Below are 20229 nucleotides of genomic sequence, written 5' to 3' on the forward strand. Positions count from 1 at the left end.
ACCATGTTAGCCAGGATAGTCTCGATCTCCTGACCTCGTGATCCACGCGCCTCGGCCTCCCAAAGTGCTGGGATTACAGGCTTGAGCCACCGCGCCCGGCCATACAGGACTTTCTTATTCCTTTTGCAGAAGCTGGCTGTTTAAAGCCACAGGGCATTAGATCAAGAATGCCATGAGGCTGACCAGTGAGGGGCTTGACTTTGAGGGCTCTGGGCTGGTTGGGCTGGCCATGCTCACATGTGGAAAGCAGTAGGACCCATCCCCTGGTTTTGAGCATTTGAAGTAGCCTTGGCTTACTCTCTGCTCTGACTTCTCACTTTAGTCTTCCTATTCTGAAGTTCAAAGAGCTGCAAATAATCCTTAGACAAAGCCTGTGGGGTGTCTCCCCAGGTTCCAGGAACTCTTCAAATCAGATAGACCAGGAATATGAAACTCAGCCTCTTCTGTGAAGGGGCCCACTGGATCCCATAATAAGTGGGAATTCTACCCTCACCCCAGACTCTCCTGACTCCAGCCCAATCTCAGTCTTAACCTCAGGGTCTCAGCTTTCCTCCGCCCACTGCCACATCAAACTTACCTGTTCTGGGTTTGCATGTCAGGTACATTTTCTGATTAATACACATTTGCCTATCTGTGACTAAGGTATTCCTTGGGTATTGATGGGTCTGCCTGTGTGTGTTCTCAAATCTAAAATGGTCAACTACCCTTTGAACATTGTAAGCATGTTATATACACATTATTTTTGCCTTTAGTTATCTCAGTAACATTATATTCCATGTTATATGGCATTTAAACTATCCAGGTGGTCTTGTATATAATACTTTACCTCCTTCAGAACCACAGGAAAAACTAATTGCTGTTATTTCCATGAGAGACGGGGACTCTCAAGGGACTTGCCCTAGGTCACTTTACAAAGTAGTGATGGGGCTGGGCCTGGTGGCTAATGCCTGTAATCCTAGCGCTTTGGGAGGCTGAGGCAGGCGGATCATTTGAAATCAGGAGTTCGAGACCAGACCGACCAGCATGGGGAAACTCCATCTCTACTAAAAATACAAAAATTAGCTTGGCGTGGTGACACACACCTGTAATCCCAGCTACTCAGGAGGCTGAGGCATGAGAATCACCTGAACCTAGGAGGCAGAGGTTGCAGCGAGCTGAGATTGTACCACTGCACTCCAGCCTGGGCAATAGAGTGAGACTCTGTCTCAAAAAAAAAAAAAAAAAAAGAGCAAAGCCTCTAGCTCTTGTGTCAGCAGCCTCACCAGCCAAGTCTCTGTGTTCTGTAGTAGCCCCCACAGGGCTACAAGCAAATATATTGCTGTTGCAGTCAGTAAGGATGATGCAACTGAGGAAGACTGGCGGGCAGGTGGGTGTGGCCAGGGATGGCCAGGGATAGCCAGCCAGGCAGGGAACTCCTGAGTGGAGGCTGCTGAAAGATAGATACTTCTGGGCCCCAGAAACAGCTCTCGGCTTCCAAATACCCTCTCAGCTCCTTGAAAACCTCTAAATAGCTGGGCGCAGTGGCTCATGCCTGTAATCCCAGCACTTTGGGAGGCCGAGGCAGGCGGATCACTTGAGACTAGGAGTTCAAGACCAGCCTGGCAAACATGGTGAAGCCCCATCTGTACTAGAAATACAAAAACTAGCTGGGCATGGTGGCACGCACCAGTAGTCCCAGCTACTCGGGAGTCTGAGGCAGGAGAATCACTTGAACCCGGGAGGCGGAAGTTGCAGTGAGCCGAGATTGTGCCACTACACTCCAGCCTGGGTGTCAGAGTGAGACTCCGTCTCAAACAAAAAAAAAGAAACAAAACACAAGCCTCTAAATAGGGAATAAATCCTTACGGTTCAAGTTGACAGACCTGGGTGCAAATCCCAGCTGGGCTCCTCACTGGCTGTGTGAACTTGGGCAGGATACCTAACCTCTCTGAAATTTTGCTTAATCATATATTTTTAAAATTTTTAAAATTTTTTATTTATTTTTATTTTTGAGACAGTCTCACTCTGCCATCCATGCTGGAGTACAGTGGTGCCATCTTGGTTCACTGCAACCTGCACTTCCCAGGTTCAAGCAATTCTCCTGCCTCAACCTCCCAAGTAGCTGGGATTACACCATGTCCAGCTAAGTTTTGTATTTTTAGTAGAGACAGGGTTTCACCATGTTGGCCAGGCTGGTCTTGAACTCCTGGCCTCAAGTGATCTGCCTGCCTCGGCCTCCCAAAGTGCTGGGATTACTGGTGTGAGCCACTGCACCTGGCCTTGTTTAATCACATGTTGGATAGTGATTTAAATAGTATCTATTTTATAAGGTTGTGAGGATTAAATTTAAAAATAACATCATGGGCTGATCACATTTTCTAGCTTATACTACTCAACAAGTCGTGTTTATTGTAAATGTGCTGATGATAGGGTTATGGTTTTTTTTATGTTTTCTTTTTGCTTCTTTGGGTTTTCAGCAAATTAACATGCCTTGCTTTTGTAGTAAAAACACAGAAGAAAAAAAAAATATATATATATACATATATTTTTTTTTTTTTTTTGAGATGGAATCTCTCTCTGTCGCCCAAGCTAGAGTGCAGTGGCCTGATCTCAGCTCACTACAAACTCCTCCTCCCAGGTTCAAGCCATTCTCCTGCCTCAACCTCACAAGTAGCTGAGATTACAGTTGTGTGTCACCACTCCTGGCTAATTTTTATATTTTTAGTAGAGACAGACATGTTGGCCCAGGCTGGTCTCAAACTCCTGAACTTAAGTGATCCACCTGCCTTGGCCTCCTAAAGTGCTGGGATTATAGGCATGAGCCACGGTGCCCGGCAAAAAAAGATGATTTTTAATAATAAAATGTAGGCCGTGTGCGGTGGCTCACACCTGTAATCCCAGCACGTTGGAAGGCCGAGTCAGGCAGATCACCTGAGGTCGGGAGTTCGAGACCAGCCTGACCAACATGGAGAAACCCCGTCTCTACTAAAAAATACAAAATTAGCCAGGCGTAGTGGTGCATGCCTGTAATCCCAGCTACTTGGGAAGCTGAGGCAGGAGAATCGCTGAGCCCCGGAGGTGGAAGTTGCAGTGATCTGAGATCGCACCACTGCGCTCCAGCCTGGGCAACAGAGCAAGAGTCTATCTCAAAACAAAAAGTAATAATAATAATAAAATAAAATTTATATCAAGACTTAAATAAGAGCAGACTCTTTCCGAAGAAAAATATAGAACTTGCATTTATTAAGTACCTTTAATTTAAATAATTAGCACAGCAACCCTATCAGCTAAGTATGATTATATCAGCTAAATATCTTTATCCCCATTTCATAGATCAGGAAACAGGCTCAAAGGGATTTTATAACTGGTCCAAGTTCACAGAGTTAGTAAGGAATTAAATTCAGATTGTTTGATTGTGAAGTCTATAGTTTTTCCAACAACTCTTCGGGCTAACTGGAAGGGGTAGCATGGGAATGGGATGAGGGTGAGATGGTGGAGGGAGGAAGGGAGGGAGCACAGGAAGGACAGAGCCAGAGTCACTGGGCATTTAAAAGGTTAAGTGGGGCTGGGTGCGGTGGCTCACACCTGTAATCCCAGAACTTTGGGAGGCTGAGGTAGGCGGATCACCTGAGGTCAGGAAACCAGCCTGGCCAACATAGTGAAATCCCATCTCTACTAAAAATACAAAAATTAGGTGGGCATGGTGGTGCACAGCGGTAGTCCCAGCTTCTTGGAAGGCTGAGGCAGGAGAATCGCCTGAACCCGGGAGGTGGAGGCTGCAGTGAGCTGAGTTCGTGGCACTGCATTCCAGCCTGGGCGACAGAGCAAAACTCTGTCTCAAAAAAAAAACCAAAAAGGTTAGGCCGGGCGCTGTTGCTCATGCCTGTAATCCTAGCACTTCGGGAGGCCAAGGCGGGTGGATCACGAAGTCAAGAGATCGAGACCATCCTGGCCAACACGGTGAAACCACATCTCTACTACAAATACAAAAATTAGCCAGGGGTGGTGGCCTGTGCCTATAGTCACAGCTGCTCAGGAGGCTGAGGCAGGAGAATTGCTTGAACCTGGGAGGCAGAGGTTGCAGTGAGCTGAGATGATGCCACTGCACTCTAGCCTGGCGACAGAGCCAGACTCTGTCTCGGAAAAAAAAAGCAACAACACACACACACACACACACACACACAAAAGTTAAGTGGGTATAAAGGAGGGGAGATAAAAGTGGGGATGGAAGTGTCTCAGAGCAAAGTTGCCCAATTTCATAAATGTCCAGATGGGCCTTGCCCCATTTCAGGAAGGGTAAGATCTGTAGCTGCTGTGGATCTGTTTAATTCACATTTTTAGTTTCGCAGTCTCTCTGTGTAAAGCTATGAATGTGAGCAAGCCAGCCTGTGTTGCAGGGTTTGGAAAGCAGCTCTCAGGCCCTGTGGATTGCTGGGAGGGCGCGAGGGGTAGTCTGCCGCAGGAGTTTCCCAGTCTTCCCCGGGAGCCACGTGAAGCTGGGTAAGTTGCAGTAGTAGCTCTTGGAGCCTCTTGTCTCTCCTCCACTCTTTCCCATTTGCAGTCTCTTCATCATCTTTCAGGTGAAGATACAGGCCCAGTGCTTTCTTTGTCAGTTAAACATCACTTAAAGCAAGGTCGTTTCAGGCCAGGCATTGTTCAAGTTGTCCATTGCATGAGAATACGCAGCTGAGGGACTGCTGGAATCCAGCATTCATCTGGATTTGTACAGAGGAGGCACAAATCCTTTATGGACCAGAGGTGCTGTGGTCACTTTCCAATTGGATGAATTCCCTGGAGACTCAGAACTGACCCACCAGTTTACAAGTATTGAAGAGAGCAAGCTAGTTGTTTGTTGTTTTGCCATCTTCCAGAGAGGTCAAGTGGCTAGGCCAGAGTCATATGGGCTCCAAGGGAGTCCTAACACCCTGGTCTTCTGATTCCCATACCTGTGATGTTTGTCTTGAACTACTTACTAAATATCCTGCCTCTTTCCTCCACTTAAAAACACAGAGAGAAGAGCTGGAAGAACAGAACCATCCACATGGGCAGGAAGGCCCAGAGACCATTGCTGCTGAAGTTAGCAGAGCATATGTACAGAACCCAAAGGGTTAATTCATTGTCCGAAGGGTTCTGTGGTCTGGTAGACCCAGGGAATAGCTGTCTGGCCTCCAGGCACAGGAGGCAGGAGAGGAGCTTCAGAGACAGCAGGTGTTGAGCATATCGTGATGGGAGCTTGTGCCCTTGGGTCCTGAGATCTCCACCTTAATGGGACACTGGAATCACTGATGCTGGGCTCCTGCTACAGGAATTCAGAGATACTTGATCTGAGGTATGGAGTGGCAGGTATCTTTTAAAAGCTCCATAGATGGTTCTAGAATGCATTCAAGGCTGAGAATCACCACACTTGCTAGGGAGCCCCTGAAGGACAGAGACCCTGGTTTTCTCACCTCTCTTCCCTAACACAGAAGCGCTTTACACAGAGAAAGGGTTGCATGCAAGTGTGCTGAGTTGAAAGATCTAGGACTAATAGCGTTAAGTGATGTCCATCCACGTGACGAATGATCACAGCAACTAAAAACTAGATTGAAGAATATGTAGTGAAATGGAAATAGGTTGATTTTTATTCTGTAAAAATAAAATAAATACACACACAATATGTAAGAGGGAGAGGCTGAAAGTTTAAAACATCACAGGGCTAATGTTGGTTATCTCTTGAGTGGTTACATTATGGGTGCTGGTGCTTCTGGAGCAGACTGCCTGTATGAATTTATGTAACTCACATGTACGTAATCAACCTCTCTATGCCTTAGTAGCCTCATCTCTAAAACAGGAGTAATAAGCTGGGCACGGTGGCTCATGCCTGTAATCCCGGCACTTTGGGAGGCCGAGACAGGTGGATCACTTGAGGTCAGGAGTTCGAGACCAGCCTGACCAACATGGTGAAACCCTATTTCTACTTTAAAAACACAAAATGAGCTGTGGTGGCACGTGCCTGTAATCCCAGCTACTTGGGAGGCTGAGGCAGGAGAATGTCTTGAATTCTGGAGGCAGAGGTTGCAGTGAGCCGAGATGGCGCCACTGCACTCTAGCCTGGGCAACAAGAACGAAACTCCATCTCAAAATAAATAAATACATACATACATAAATACATAAATAAAACAGGGATAATAATGGCACCAACCCACATCATATCATAGGTTTGTCAAGGAAAAACTCTGAGGCAAAAGCTTCAGAAAAGGAAGGCAACAAATGACTTGCAAAGAGTGCAAGAGCTAAACTTTAGGACTGACCCTCCAAATATCAAAACATAACCATAGCATTTCAGTAAAAGAAACAAACCCTCAAGACCACCAGAGCTAACGTAATGGGTTGAATGGTGGTCCCTGAAAAGGTACGCCCATGACCTAACCCCTGGAAGCTGTGGCCTTATTTGGAAAAAGGGTCTTTGCAGATGCAATTAATTTAAGGATCTTGAAATGAGATCCTCCTGGATTATTGACATGGGCTCTAAGTCCAATGATAAGAGTTCTGATGAGAGGCAGAACAGGAGAAGACAAGGGCGACAGTGGAGAAGGCTGCATGAAGACAGAGGCTGAGATGGAAGTAATGAGGCCACAGACAAGGAATGCCTGCCGTCACCTACCAGAAGCCAGCAGAGGCAAGGAAGGAGCCTCCCCTAGACACTTCAGAAGGGCATGGTCCAGCCAACCCCTTGATTCTGGACTTTGTGTCTCCAGAACTATGAGAGAGTAAATTTCTGTTGTTTCAAGCCACCAAGTTTGTGCTAACTTGTTATGGCTACTGGGAAACTAATATAGTTTACATTTGTCTGCTCATTATGAAAAACAATGACTTTCTCACATGATTACATTTACTAAGGCCACGCCATCTTTAGACAACAGCATAACAAAAATTAGGGACAGGAATTTTTGTGGTTGTTTTTTTTTTCAGAGACAGGGTCTCGCTCTGTCACCTAGGCTGGAGTACAGTGGTGTCATCTCGGCTCACTGCAGCCTCAACCTTCCGGGTCCAAGTGATCCTCCCACCTCAGCCCCTCAAGTAGCTGGGACTATGGCTGTAGTCCCGGCTTTTTTTTTTTTTTTTTTTTTTAATTTTTTGTAGAGACCAGGTTTCACCATGTTGCCCAGGCTGATCTCGAACTCCTGAGCTCAGGCAACCTGTTCACCTTGGCCTCCCAAAGTGCTGGGATTATAGGCGTGAGCCACCATGGTTGGCCAGGAACTGTATTTGTTAAGGAGTCTAAAGTTCACAGACAATAATCAAGGTTTTATTATTCTGGGTACCACAACTTGTTGGAGTTGAACCTGCTAGTTTTGGTTTCTCTTGGGTTGCAAAATATTTTGTTTTTGTTTTCCTGATGGTGGCATACTAAATGTTTGCTAACTCTGGAAGCAGGGCAAACTTTTGCTTCTACAGATTGTTGTGTGATTAAACAAGTCGGTTAATGTAAAGGCCCTTCGAACAGCTGGTACTAGTAAGCATTCTGTGTGTTGACTGTAGCTAGCTGTTTTTCTTCTTTTTGTTTACCTGTTTATTACAAACTTTCTGCGGTGAGCATGTGTGCCCATTTTTTCCTAGTTCAAATTCTCACTCATATTAAGACCTAGGCCAGTTATGGTCAATGAGCCACAAGTACTTGAACCAGTTTCTCTGGGCCCCAGCTCAAGAGACTCAAGTTAACGGACCCTGCTTAATCCCACCTCCTTCGTAGCTCTGGGACTCTGTTTCATCCCTCTAGGTGCCAGTAGCTGTCTTTTTTAATAATAAATATTTATTTATTTACTTAAGTTTTTTTATTTTTTTTGAGATGGAGTCTTGCTCTGTGGCCCAGGCTGCAGTGGCGTGATCTTGGCTCACTACAACCTCTACCTCCTGTGTTCACATCATTCTCTTGCCTCAGCCTCCTGAGTAGCTGGGACTACAGGTGCCTGCCACTATGCCTGGCTAATTTTTTTGTATTTTTAGTAGAGACGAGGTTTCACCATTTTAGCCAGAATGGTCTCGATCTCCTGACCTCGTGATCCACCCGCCTCGGCCTCCCAAAGTGCTGGGATTACAGGCGTGAGCCACTGCACCCAGCTATTTATTTATTTTTGAGACAGGGTCTTGCTCTGTCACCCAGGATGGAGGGTGATGGTGCAATGCACAACTCACTGCAGCCTTGATCTCTTGGGCTCAAGCAATCCTCCTGCCTGACTCTCGTATGGCAGGAACTACAGACATGTGCCACCACACTCAGCTGGTTCTTAATTTATAATTTATTATTATTTTTTTTTTTTTGGAGACAAAGTCTCACTCTTGTCCCCCAGGCTGGAGTGCGATGGCGCCATCTGGGCTCACTGCAACCTCCGCCTCCCAGGTTCAAGCGATTCTCCTGCCTCCACCCCCTAAGTAGCTGGGATTACAGTCGCCTGCCACCACGCCAAGCTAATTTTTGCATTTTTAGTTAAGATGGGGTTTCACCATGTTGGCCAGGCTGGTCTCAAACTCCTGACCTCAGGTGATCCCCCGGCCTCGGCCTCCCAAAGTGCTAGGATTACAGGCGTGAGCCAATGTGCCCAGCCAACTTTTAATTTTTTTTGTAAAGATGGGGGCCTTGCTTTGTAAAGTTGCCAGGCTGAAATTGTTTGTGTTTGTTTGTTTGAAACAGGTCTCACTCTGTTGCCCAGGCTGGAGTGCAGTGGTACAGTCTTGGCCCACTACAGTCTCCATCTTCCAGGCTCAAGTGATCCCCCAACCTCAGCCTCCTGAGTAGCTGTGTACCACCATACCTCATTAATTTTTGTATTTTTTGTAGAGACTGGGTTTTGTCATGTTGCCCAGGCTGATCTCGAACTCGTGGGCTTAAGTGATCCACCTGCCTCAGCCCTCCAAAGTGTTGGGACTACAGGTGTGAGTCACTGCGCCCAGCCAGAAGATTCTGTTTTTAGAGAAAGGCTCAGGAGTGTGGCTGGGTGTTGGACAGTCCCCTACTGGAGCAAAAGCAACCAAGGTCTCACTGTCCCAGCTGGAGAGTAAGAAGGGTGGGGAGCAGCTGGGGTGAAAGGATGCAGTCAGCACTCATCAAGGGGTGTGCCGCGAGCAGGGGTGGAGCTGCATGTAAGCCCTGGCTTTCCCACAGAGAGAGACTGAGGAGGGAGGATATGCAGTTACCTAAGGGGCATCTCAGTCATGGGGTTCAGATGTGACCAGTGTGTGCATGAGCCCAGAGGCCAGGAGCACAGTTGTGAGAAGTCTGGAGCATGGCCTGGAGTTAGAGGGGCTGTCCCTCTGACTGTGCAGACAGTCAAATATCTGCGCCAGTCCAGGAAGTTCATTCATTCATTCCTTCATCCAGCAAGCACTTCATTAATTGAGTTTGCAGATATTTATTGAGCACCTACTATGTCTCAGCTCAGGCATTGAGGGCTATAGCAGGGAACGCAACAGAGAGAAATCCCTGAGGAGCTTATCTCTAGTAGGGGAGAGAGATGGCAAACAAAATAAACAAGTAAAATTTCCAGTGGGTTAAATAGTGATGAGTGCTAAGTAGAAAAACAAAGTAGGGAGGAGGATAGGAAATGTTGGAGAGAGAGCTGTGATATGAGCCCCATGGAAGTCCTCACTGATAAGGTGACGTTTGAGTCAACACCCAAGAGAGGGCGGTGATGGAATGAGTCGTGCACGTGTCTGGGGAAACATGTGTTGGCCTTCCTAGGAAGCACAGCCTCCATGGATAGGAGTGGGGGGCCCAACCCTGGTAAAAATCCAATGGAAAGCCACAGGAGGAACAAGCACCTGGGTTGGGTTTTTCACCTTGCAAAGGAAAATACAAAGTGTTTCCCTTATGTGTGTTTATAAATGAAAACTGAGGATCATGATAAACTACATTCAGTAAAAAACAAGATATGTAATGTCAAAATCTGTACCAAACTTCATCTTCTTTCTTCTAAGAGATTATTTGTATGAATTATAGATCATAGCATAGAATGGAACTTTGGTAACCATCTGGTGTTCATGTTTTGAACTTGCCAGATTAGAATCCACCAGGGTGCTAGGTTTAAAGATACAGATTCCAGCTCCCTGTCCCCACCCCTCATTTAGGGAAGGAGGCTGTGACTTTGTATATTTAACAAACACTCAAGGTGATTCTGTTACAGGAAAGTCTGGGAGACACAGATAGGTTTCAAAATGAGGAAATGGAGGCCCAGATAGAGGGAATGTCTTGCTCAAGTTGGAACTGGTCAGTCAGGCAGAACTGGGAATAACATCTAGATTTCCCAACTCTGTTAGGCCAATGAAAGTTTTTTGCACAGCACAAAGATTGCTTATGAAATTTAAGTTCAGGATACAAGACACAAAACATAAAAGCAGATGCCAGGTCAGACATCTATTAGGAGCACCAGATGTACCTGGGATGAATTGGTTACTGTGACTGATCGCTAAACTCAGCAGCCAAGGGCTCTGGCAGCCAAGTCTGCAGCAGAAATGAGTTGGGTTATTCCATTCCATTCATGGAGTCCAATAAAATGATGCATAATAATTTCATTTGATAAGAAAAGTTTTTTCCTTTAACAAATTTTAAAACCTTCCAAACCCTCAGCTTCCTATTATGACAATTACAAGAGAATAGGGAAAATAAGGAGGGGAGAAAAGTGGCAAAAGGAGAGACCTATCCTGTCCCAGGGAGAATGATTTCTTCAGTATAATTTATCTCCTGTGGGTGGTCTGGATTCTCCACCCTCTCATAGGCCCTCAATGACTATGTGTTTGAAGGGACTTCAGGATAGACTTCTTGAAAACAGGTCTTTCTCTGATAGTTCCTAACATTTTTCACAGTGTGGGCTGTGAGGCCTGAAAAGGACAAGCACAGTGAGACCCATGGTGAGTTGTAGGACCCTCTGGGCCTTTGTGGCCCACCTGGGAAGGGGAATGTATTAGTCTGTTCTCATGCTGCTAATAAATACATGCCCATACTGGGTAATTTATAAAGAAAAAGAGGTTTAATAGACTCACAGTTCCACATGGCTGAGGAGGCCTTACAATCATGGAGGAAGGCAAGGAGCAAAGGCACGCCTTCCATGGCAGCAGGCAAGAGAGAATGAGAGCCAAGCAAAAGGGTTTCCCCTTATCAAGCCATCAGATCTCGTGAGACTTATTCACTACCATGAGAACAGTATGGGGGAACCACCCCCATGACTCAAATATCTCCCACCGGGTCCCTCCCACAACACATGGGAATTATGGGAGCTACAACTCAAGATGAGATTTGGGTGGGGACACAGCCAAACCATATCAACGAATAATAAAGCCATCACCTCCTGAAGCAGGTGGGTGTGATGCCCTCCTGAGCCCCTGCAGCTGTAGCATCTGTGACGCACTGCCCAACTAGTCTGGGCAGGAGCAATGTGTTGGAGTCTGTGCACATGAGTGTGTGTGCTGGGTGTGCAATGAGCACCCTGCCACACATGTGGGAGCTCAGACACCACTCTCTTCCAGAGCCGTGCGACAGTTTGACTCATCCATGACTGTAGCCGCTCCAGCAAAGCTGGACTCTTGGGGAAAGAAGTTTCTCTTCCCAAGCCTGCTGTGTGGGCCCGTGGGGAGACACACAATTGCCTTTGTCGTTTGTTCTTCCTGTGTGGGGACAAAAGCCCTTTCACTTGCCGTGGAATGTACAAGAAGTTCCGTGCTGAAGGGCTGCCAGGCGCTGGCCTGGAATCCCACAAACGAGGGGTTGGGGAGCTGGCTGTTTCAGCCTGAGGCCCCCGCCTCCTGGTCCTGCCATGCATCTGTGTGGTCGGGGACTACCAAGAGGGTCTCCACCGTCTGCTTCCTCATCATTGTGTGCATCTGCATCACCGCCACAACCCTGTCTTAATCATGGCCTGAGACACGCAGCCTGCCACAGGCTGGCACTGTGCCAGGCATGGGCTTTGCCAACTCATTCAACCCTCCCAACGAGTGCTGTTACTCCCACTTTGCAGCGGAGGGAACTGACCTTCAGAAGGGAGGGTCTGGGAGGACAGTGCTGAGACTGAAACAGACAGGACACCACAACCCCTCACCCTGCACTCACAGCTCTAGAGCAGAATGGAGCCGAGCCTCAACCCTTGGTGTTTATGCTGTGAGCTGAAGTTTTAAGCAAAACAAAAATAGAGAACTTAGGTGGGGTTGGGGTGGGGGAAGAACCCGCCAACACAAAACCACATAGTGGCACAAGTGGCCTTTTCTCATTGCTATTTACATCCCCGGGTGTTTCCATCAGCCTAGAGCCAGAAACTCACCACAGAGCAAGCAACCTGTTGCCAGAATGCTGGGGGGGCTGTGCTATTTTAGGAGGATAGTTTTCCCAGGTGGCTATTGTCTGCATTTTTCTCACCAAGGTGGGGCAATTCATAGAGTCACTAAAGCCAACCACAACGTTGAACTTTGCTCTAATTTTAAAATGTAAATGAGCAAGCGCCAATGGGAAGTGGTCAGGAGCAGACCGGGGCAATCAGCTCCCAGGGGAGCCCCAAGCGTCAACTCCCAGGTAGGGGGCAAGGGTGAGGCCTGCTGGGCGGGGAGTGGACTAATACAGAGGGCTGGGAAAGAAATGTGTGTGTCTAAAAGCAATTTGCATTAGGTCTTTCAGAACCCAAGTCTCTGGGGTGGATTGTACAATCTTGCAATCTTACAAGCAAGAGAGGAAGAAAGGAGAGAGGGGAGCCAGGGGAGAAGGGTGTGGGGATCAGACAGGCTTTTATATGTGATCTTGTTTAAGCAAGACTCTTATCAAAGAGTAATCCGAAACTTTGTGCTTTCTTATCACCCAGCTCCCTGGGGAATGGGTATATGACTTTTGAGTTCCACAAGGGAGGATTAAATTGCCTGTTAGAGATCAGAGCTCCAAGTAAGCAGACAAGGTTGATAGAGGTGGGTGCGGTGGTGTGGTTTACTTGTGTCCTGTGGAGATGTTCTTTGCCCTTATTATCTAGATTCACGTTTTCTGTGCACAAGGTGAACACTGAGGGCTGAGGAGAAAGCTGCCGTCTAGTGAACAGAGCAGCATTGGAAGGTGTGCCTGCTCTCTGCCCCACGCTGCAGATGCTGAGCAGGGGTTGGGACACCAAGGAATGAGCCATGCTGCACTGTTCAAGAAGGTCCAGTCCTGTGGGGGTTGTGTGAATACAGGACACTCTTTTTTTTTTTTTTCTTTTTTTTTTTTTCGACTACGTCTCATTCTGTCACCCAGGCTAGAGTGCAGTGCCAAGAGCTGCAGGCTTCCATAACAACTGTTGCGGTACTGACTGAGTAGTTAAGTTAAATATTGAAAGCTGAAAGGGCCAGTGCCCTTATACAAAGACTGGAATGTAACAAAAGCCCACCAAGAGTTTTGTGTAGGCCTTTCCTGGGCCTTAAAGCATGACAAAATAATGGAGGAATTCTTAACAGGATCCATTTAGGATTAAACAAATCTTATTGGGGTTCTGAAGGGACTCCCCAGGCCTCCACAAACAAGTTTATTGGGAGCCTGAAAGAACTCCCCAAACCTCTGTGATTTAGCAGGAGACAAGATAAGAGTAATCAGCGGGGCACAGTGGCTCACACCTGTAATCCCAGCACTTTGGGAGGTTGAGGCGGGTGGATCACCGGTCAGGAGTTTGAGACCAGACTGGCCAACATGGTGAAAGCCCACCTCTACTAAAAATACAAAAATTAGCTGGGCATGGTGGTGCATGCCTGTTGTCCCAGCTACTCAGGAGGCTGAGGCAGGAGAATCACTTGAACTTGGGAAGTGGAGGTTGCAATGAGCTGAGATTGTGTCACTGCACTCCAGCCTGGGTGACAGAGCAAGACTCCATCTCAAAAAAAACACAAAAACAAAAACATAAGGGTAATCACCCCAGCACCTGGATCCATTTAGATTAAGTAAATTTACTGAGGCTCCAGAGGAAGGTCTTCAGGAATCAGACCTTATAGATGAAAAGAAATTAATCACTTATGTCTTTTTTCTCTCTCTCTCTTTTTTTTTTTTTTTTTTTTTTTTTGAGACGGAGTTTTGCTTTTCTTGCCCAGGCTGGAGTGCAATGGCCCGATCTCGGCTCACTGCAACCTCCACCTCCCAGGTTCAAGCGATTCTCCCATCTCAACCTCCTGAGTAGCTGGGATTACAGGCGCCCGCCACTACGGCCGGCTAATTTTTGGTGTTTTTACTAGAGACGGGGTTTCACCATGTTGGTCAGGCTGGTCTCGAACTTCTGACCTCAGGTGATCCACCCGCCTCGGCCTCCCATAGTGCTGGGATTACAGGCGTGAGCTACCTCGTCCAGCCTACTTATGTCTTTAGATGAATGTACTCTTACATGTAGACATATAGCTTAGAAGGTATATAAGCTCTGGAAAACTTTGTAATTTTGAGTTGTCCTCGCAATAATTTCCAGGTCTTCTCCTTGTAACCTGTTGCAGAAATAAAAACTCTCTTCCTCCCCAGTTCATCTGCATCTCGTTATTGGGCCACGAGAAATAGCAGCCCAACCCTCAGTTTGGTTCGGGAACAATGGCTCACTACGTCCTCCAATTCCTGGGCTCCAGAAATCCTTCTGCCTCAGCCTCACAAAGTGCTGGGATTACAGGTGTGAGCCACTGTGCCTGGCTGGCATTCATTTTAAAATGTCTATTAAATTGCTATTATGCAGCCAACAGTCTGTATAGTGCTCTGGGAAAAACCCTAAATAGCTGACAAACAATTACATGTGTATTTACTGTTTACCACTTTCACAGTTCTGTATTAAAGAATGAACAACTGGCCGGGCATGGTGGCTCGCACCTGTAATCCCAGAACTTTGGGAGGCCCGGGCAGGTGGATCACCTGAGGTCAGGAGTTCCAGAGCAGACTGGTCAACATGGTGAAACCCCGTCTCTACTAAAAATACAAAATTTTAGCCAGGCGTGTTGGCAGGTGCCTGTAATCCCACCTACTCGGGAGGCTGAGGCAGGAGAATTGCTTGAACCCAGGAGGTAGAAGTTGCAGTGAGCAGAGATTGCATCATTGCACTCCAGCCTGGGCAGCAAGAGCAAAGCTCCATCTCAAAAAACAAAAAACAAAAAACCAAAAAAAAACCCAACCACAGCAAGAAAGGTGGTAGAGCGCCACCTTTAGGTAGGAGGTGGTTAGGTTCTGCACTCAAACTGCCCATCTTTGAAAATAAGTTACCTCTCTTTGCCTCTGTTTTCTCACCTATAAAATGGGAATAATTTCTGAGGTGTTTATCAAGTTTAAATGTAAAGTGCCGGCCGGGCACGGTGGCTCACGCCTGTAATTCCAGCACTTTGGGAGACCGAGGTGGGTGGATCACTGGGGTCAGGAGTTCAAGAACACCCTGGCCAAATTGGTGAGACCCCCATCTCTACTAAAAATACAAAAATTAGCCGGGCGTGATGGCACATACCTGTAATCTCAACTACTTGGGAGGCTGAGGCATGAAAATGGCTTGCACCCAGGAGGTGGAGGTTGCAGTGAGCTGAGATCACGCCACTGCACTCCAGCCTGGGTGACAGAGTGAGACTCCGTCTCAAAATAAATAAATAAATAAATAAATAAATAAATAAATAAATAAATAAATGTAAAGTGCCTAGCACAGGCCTGAAACATAGTACTCAATAGACATTAACCATTATTTTTTATTATTATTATCATCATCATCATCATCATCAAAGACTCTTACCCCTGCCCTTCAGGTGTTCACAAGCTAACAGGGAAAGCAAATAAGGTGTGTTGTGAAATACGACACCAACTGCCCTGGTTATTGTTGATAAATGTGCTATAGATGGCAGAGAAGGATAAAACCCCTTCAGTCAGGAGTCATTAAAGAAGGCTTCAGGGAAGAGACTAAGAACTGGGTGGAATTCAGAATTGGGTGGAACTTAGTAGGTAAGAACGTTCTAACTGTGAATAAATAGCACACACAATTTATGGAGGCAGGAAAAGGCAAGGTGTGTTTGTGGGGTGCCCGGTTGCTTTGGCTTGGCTTTAGCTAAGGTCTCTATAGAAGCGTTGTGAAAAATAAAAGGTGGACTGGGCACAGTGGCTCACATTTGTAATCCCAGCACTTTGAGAAGCTGAGGTGCGTGGATTACTTGCAGTCAGAAGTTCGAGACCAGCCTGACTGACATGGTGAAACCCCATCTGTACTAAAAATGCAAAAATTAACCGGGTGTGGTGATGCAGGCCTATAATCCCAGCTACTCAGGAGGCTGAGGCATGAGAATCACTTGAACCCAGAAGGGGGAGGTTTCAGTGAGCTGAGATAGCTCCACTGCACTCCAGCCTGAATGATAGAGCGAAACTCAGTCTCAGAGAAAAAAAAAAAAGAAAAGAAAAGAAAAAGAAAAGTTGGACATTAGGTGAATCAGTGCCAGGTAGTGGAGTACAGAGTTTGAACTTTCTTGTGTGTGCAATAGGAAGCCACTGGGAGGGTTTTGAGAAGGAGTAGAATCTGCATCTGCCTCCCCCGAGAGCAATCTGTGCTCAAATATTGAGATGTCACTGAACCTACCGTTACCAGATCTGCAGCGATCCCTGGCAGCTTTGGCTTCTTGCCAGCTGGCATGCTGGCAGGCAGGGGCATCCAGTGTGCAACATGGCTTTTTCCATTTCTTCCACCCTTGGGGCATTTAGGACCAGTGGGGAAATGATCTGAGAATGGGGATGAGGTGGAGGAGGCTGCTGCAGGTCACCAGAAGGAGCTAAAATTGGTCTGAAACTGCACTGTCAGACACCAGTTCCTTGTGGCTCTTGGGCACTTGAACTGTGGCTGCTCCAACTGAGGGCTGCTACACAGATAAAATACATACCAGATTTCAAAAACATAGCACAACAAAGTACATCTCATTAATAATATATTGATTTTTTTTTTTTTTTTTTGAAATGGAGTCTCGCTCTGTTGCCCAGGCTGGAGTGCAGTGGTGCAATCTTGGCTCACTGCAACCTCTGCCTCCCAGGTTCAAGCGATTCTCCTGCCTCAGCCTCCTGAATAGCTGGGATTACAGGCATGCGTCACCACGCCCGGCTAATTTTTGTATTTTTAGTAGAGACAGGATTTCACCATGTTGGCCAGGCAGGTCTCAAACTCCTGATCCACCCGCCTCAGCCTCCCAAAGTGCTGGGATTACAGGCATGAGCCACTGTGCTTGGCCAACCTTTCTTCTTTTTGATGTGGCTACCAGAAAATTTAAAATGAGGCCAGGTGATGGGGTTTCACCAGCCTGGCCAAAATGGTGAAACCCTATCTCTACTAAAAATACAAAAAATTAGCCAGGCGGGATGGTACGCACCTGTTGTCCCAGCTACTCAGGAGGCTACTACTGGGAGATGGAGGCTGCAGTGATCCATGATCGCGCCCCTGCACTCCAGCCTGGGCAACAGAGCGAGGCTCTGTCTCAAAAAAAAAAAAAAGAAAAGAAAAGAAAAGAAAAAGAAAATTTAAAATGTATTTGGGTGGTGTTATATTTTATTGGACACCATCAGTCTGGAGGGTTGGTTGATGTATGCCCTGGGTAGTTACTAGGGTTATAGCTGTACACCCATATTAGCCTGGGTGGAATGTCTGCCTGCTCAAGAAACCAGGCTCAGATTTGAACCTAGTCAGCATTATGCTTAGGATAAGAAGTTCAGGGCTGGGCGAGGTAGCTCATGCCTGTAATCCGAATACTTTGGAAGCTGAGGTGGGAGGATTGCTTGAGCCCAGGAGTTTGAGACCAGTCTGGGTAACAAAGCCAGACCCTCTACAAAAAACAAACAAATGGGCCAGGCACGGTGGCTCATGCCTGCAATCCCAGCACTTTGGGAAGCCGAGTGAGGCAGATCACCTGAGGTCAGGAGTTTTGAGACCAGCCTGGCCAGCATGGTGAAACTCCATCTCTAGTAAAAATACAAAAACTAACTGGGCATGCCAGTGTGCACCTGCAGTCCCAGCTACTCGGCAGGCTGAGGTGGGAGGATCACCTAAGCCTGGAAGGTCAAGACTGCAGTGAACTGTGATCATGCCACTGCACTCCAGCCTGAGTGACAGCAAGACACTGTCTCTCAAAAAAAAAAAAAAAAAGAAAAAAATTTAAAATGTTTAGTGAGGAAAGAGTGTAACCATTGCTGTGTATCAGTTCTCCACAGTTCTCCAGAATTTGGCTCCAGAATTCTAACTTTCAGTTGAGGCTAGAAGGTGGCAGGATATAACCTTGTGGGGTCTCTTTGAAGGAGGAAGTATTTGCCCATGAGAGTAAAGGGAGAAGCTTCCGGGAGAAGCTCATGAGTCAGGAGCTGGTGGAGGGGCTGGGATCCACAGGCCTCTGAAAAACACCTTGTACACGAAGGAAATACATCAAGCTGTTTTAAAAGATTATCTCAATTTCATAACTATGAATTATTTTATTTTCTTCCTATGCTTTTCAGGATTTTCCTAATCTTCTACAGTGAAAAATAACCAGAAGAAATGTTTTTTGTTTTGTTTTGTTTTGTTTTTTGTTTTTAAGAAAAGAGCAGCACTTTTCAGAGCGAGAGGGAAGCAGTACTGAGTTCACAACTGCTACTAGAAGGAAGCTGCTCGGGGAGGGGACTCAGACAAGATGCTGCAAGTCCCAGTCTTAATGTAAAGCAAATCTTAATGGAGAGCGGTTCTTTTTGTGGAGGCTGGGAAAGCTCCATCGAGCACCCTGTGTAGGCAGTCCTGACTGTTGAATACTGATGTAGTGTGGAAGTTAAGGGGATTTAGGAGTCATACAGAACTGGGTTCAAATTCTCACTGTACGGCCAGGCGCGGTGGCTCACTTAATCCGAGCACTTTGGGAGGTTTTGGTGGGCAGATCACTTGAGGTCAGGAGTTCAAAACCAGCCTGGCCAACATGGCAAAACACTGTCTCTACTAAAAATATGAAAATTAGCCGGGCGTGGTGGCGCATGCCTGTAATCCCAGCTACTCGGGAGGCTGAGGCAGGAGAATCATTGAACCCAGGAGGTAGAGGTTGCAGTGATCTGAGATTGCACCACTGCACTCCAGGCTTGGTAATAGAGGGAGACTCTGTCTAAAAAAAAAAAGAAAAAAGAAAAAAAGAAAAAATTCTCACTGTACAATTGACCGTCTGTGGGTCCTTGGCAGACCATCTACCATCTCTAAGCCTCAGCTTCCTCACTTGCCACAACATTGCAATATCTTTTAAGGTAGTAAATACTCAACAAATGCTAGCTATCCTTATCATGGAGATTTAGCCTTTCAAACATGCCAGGGATAGGAAATTGCAAAAAGATACTGAGCCTCCACCATGGGTATTTCACTAGCCTTTTCAATTAAACAAAACCAAAAGGGAACAGGTTGCAGACAGGCTTGCAGGGAGCTGGAAGCCTCAGCTCCATGAGGTCACTCAGCTATACACAAGCTGTATTCCAATGTTGCACTTTTACATTCCATTCTGAATGTCAAAGTCTCTGAGTAAAGTCTGTGGTTCCAAAAGCTCTAATTAGGTGAAGGCAGAATAATGGTAAACATTTTCACAGTGTACTTATATCAACAACCTGCCTGGCACAGAGGATAAGAAAACATGCGTCACCCTTCAAACATCCTCACTAGTGTTAATCAGGGGCTCTAGTTGGCTCGATGCCAGGCCTAATTGGGCAGAATTTCACTGCCCAGCTCTGGGACAATCACAATGTGTTGCTTTATTTTTTTTTTTTTTTTTTTTTTTTTGAGACGGAGTCTCGCTCTGTCGCCCAGGCTGGAGTGCAGTGGCTGGATCTCAGCTCACTGCAAGCTCCGCTTCCCGGGTTTACGCCATTCTCCTGCCTCAGCCTCCCGAGTAGCTGGGACTACAGGCGCCCGCCACCTCGCCCGGCTAGTTTTTTGTATTTTTAGTAGAGACGGGGTTTCACCATGTTAGCCAGGATGGTCTCGATCTCCTGACCTTGTGATCCGCCCATCTCGGCCTCCCAAAGTGCTGGGATTACAGGCTTGAGCCACCGCGCCCGGCCTATTTTTCTTTCCTTTTTTTTTTTTTTGTTTTGAGACAGGGTCTCACTCTGTCACCCAAGCTAGAGTGTGGTGGTGCAATTATGGCTCCCTCCAGTCTCAACCCTACAGCTTAAGTGATCCTCTTGCCTCAGCCTCCCTGGGACTGCAGGCATGCACCACCATGCCCAGCTGATTTTTAAATTATTTTGTAGAGACAGAGTATCACTGTGTTGCCTAGGCTGATCTCAAACTCCTAGGTTCAAGAGAT

At 46.7% G+C, this 20229-nt stretch overlaps 1 protein-coding gene across 40 annotated transcripts in view; it reads left to right on the forward strand.

The window, feature by feature from the left end:
* Nucleotides 1-20229, forward strand: part of CALM2 (calmodulin 2) — a 1210617-nt gene that overhangs the window by 1041410 nt on the left and 148978 nt on the right. The window contains exon 1 of one of the 40 annotated variants that reach the window (XM_050754922.1): nucleotides 10625-10628. The exons of the other annotated variants lie outside the window; for them this stretch is intronic. The gene's annotated coding sequence lies outside the window, so the exon portion shown is untranslated. Of the gene's footprint in view, nucleotides 1-10624; nucleotides 10629-20229 lie in introns of those variants that run through there. 40 annotated transcript variants of the gene reach the window in all.

The sequence above is a fragment of the Macaca thibetana genome, chromosome 13 (assembly GCF_024542745.1).
Source record: "Macaca thibetana thibetana isolate TM-01 chromosome 13, ASM2454274v1, whole genome shotgun sequence".
In the NCBI taxonomy this organism is placed as follows: domain Eukaryota; kingdom Metazoa; phylum Chordata; class Mammalia; order Primates; family Cercopithecidae; genus Macaca; species Macaca thibetana.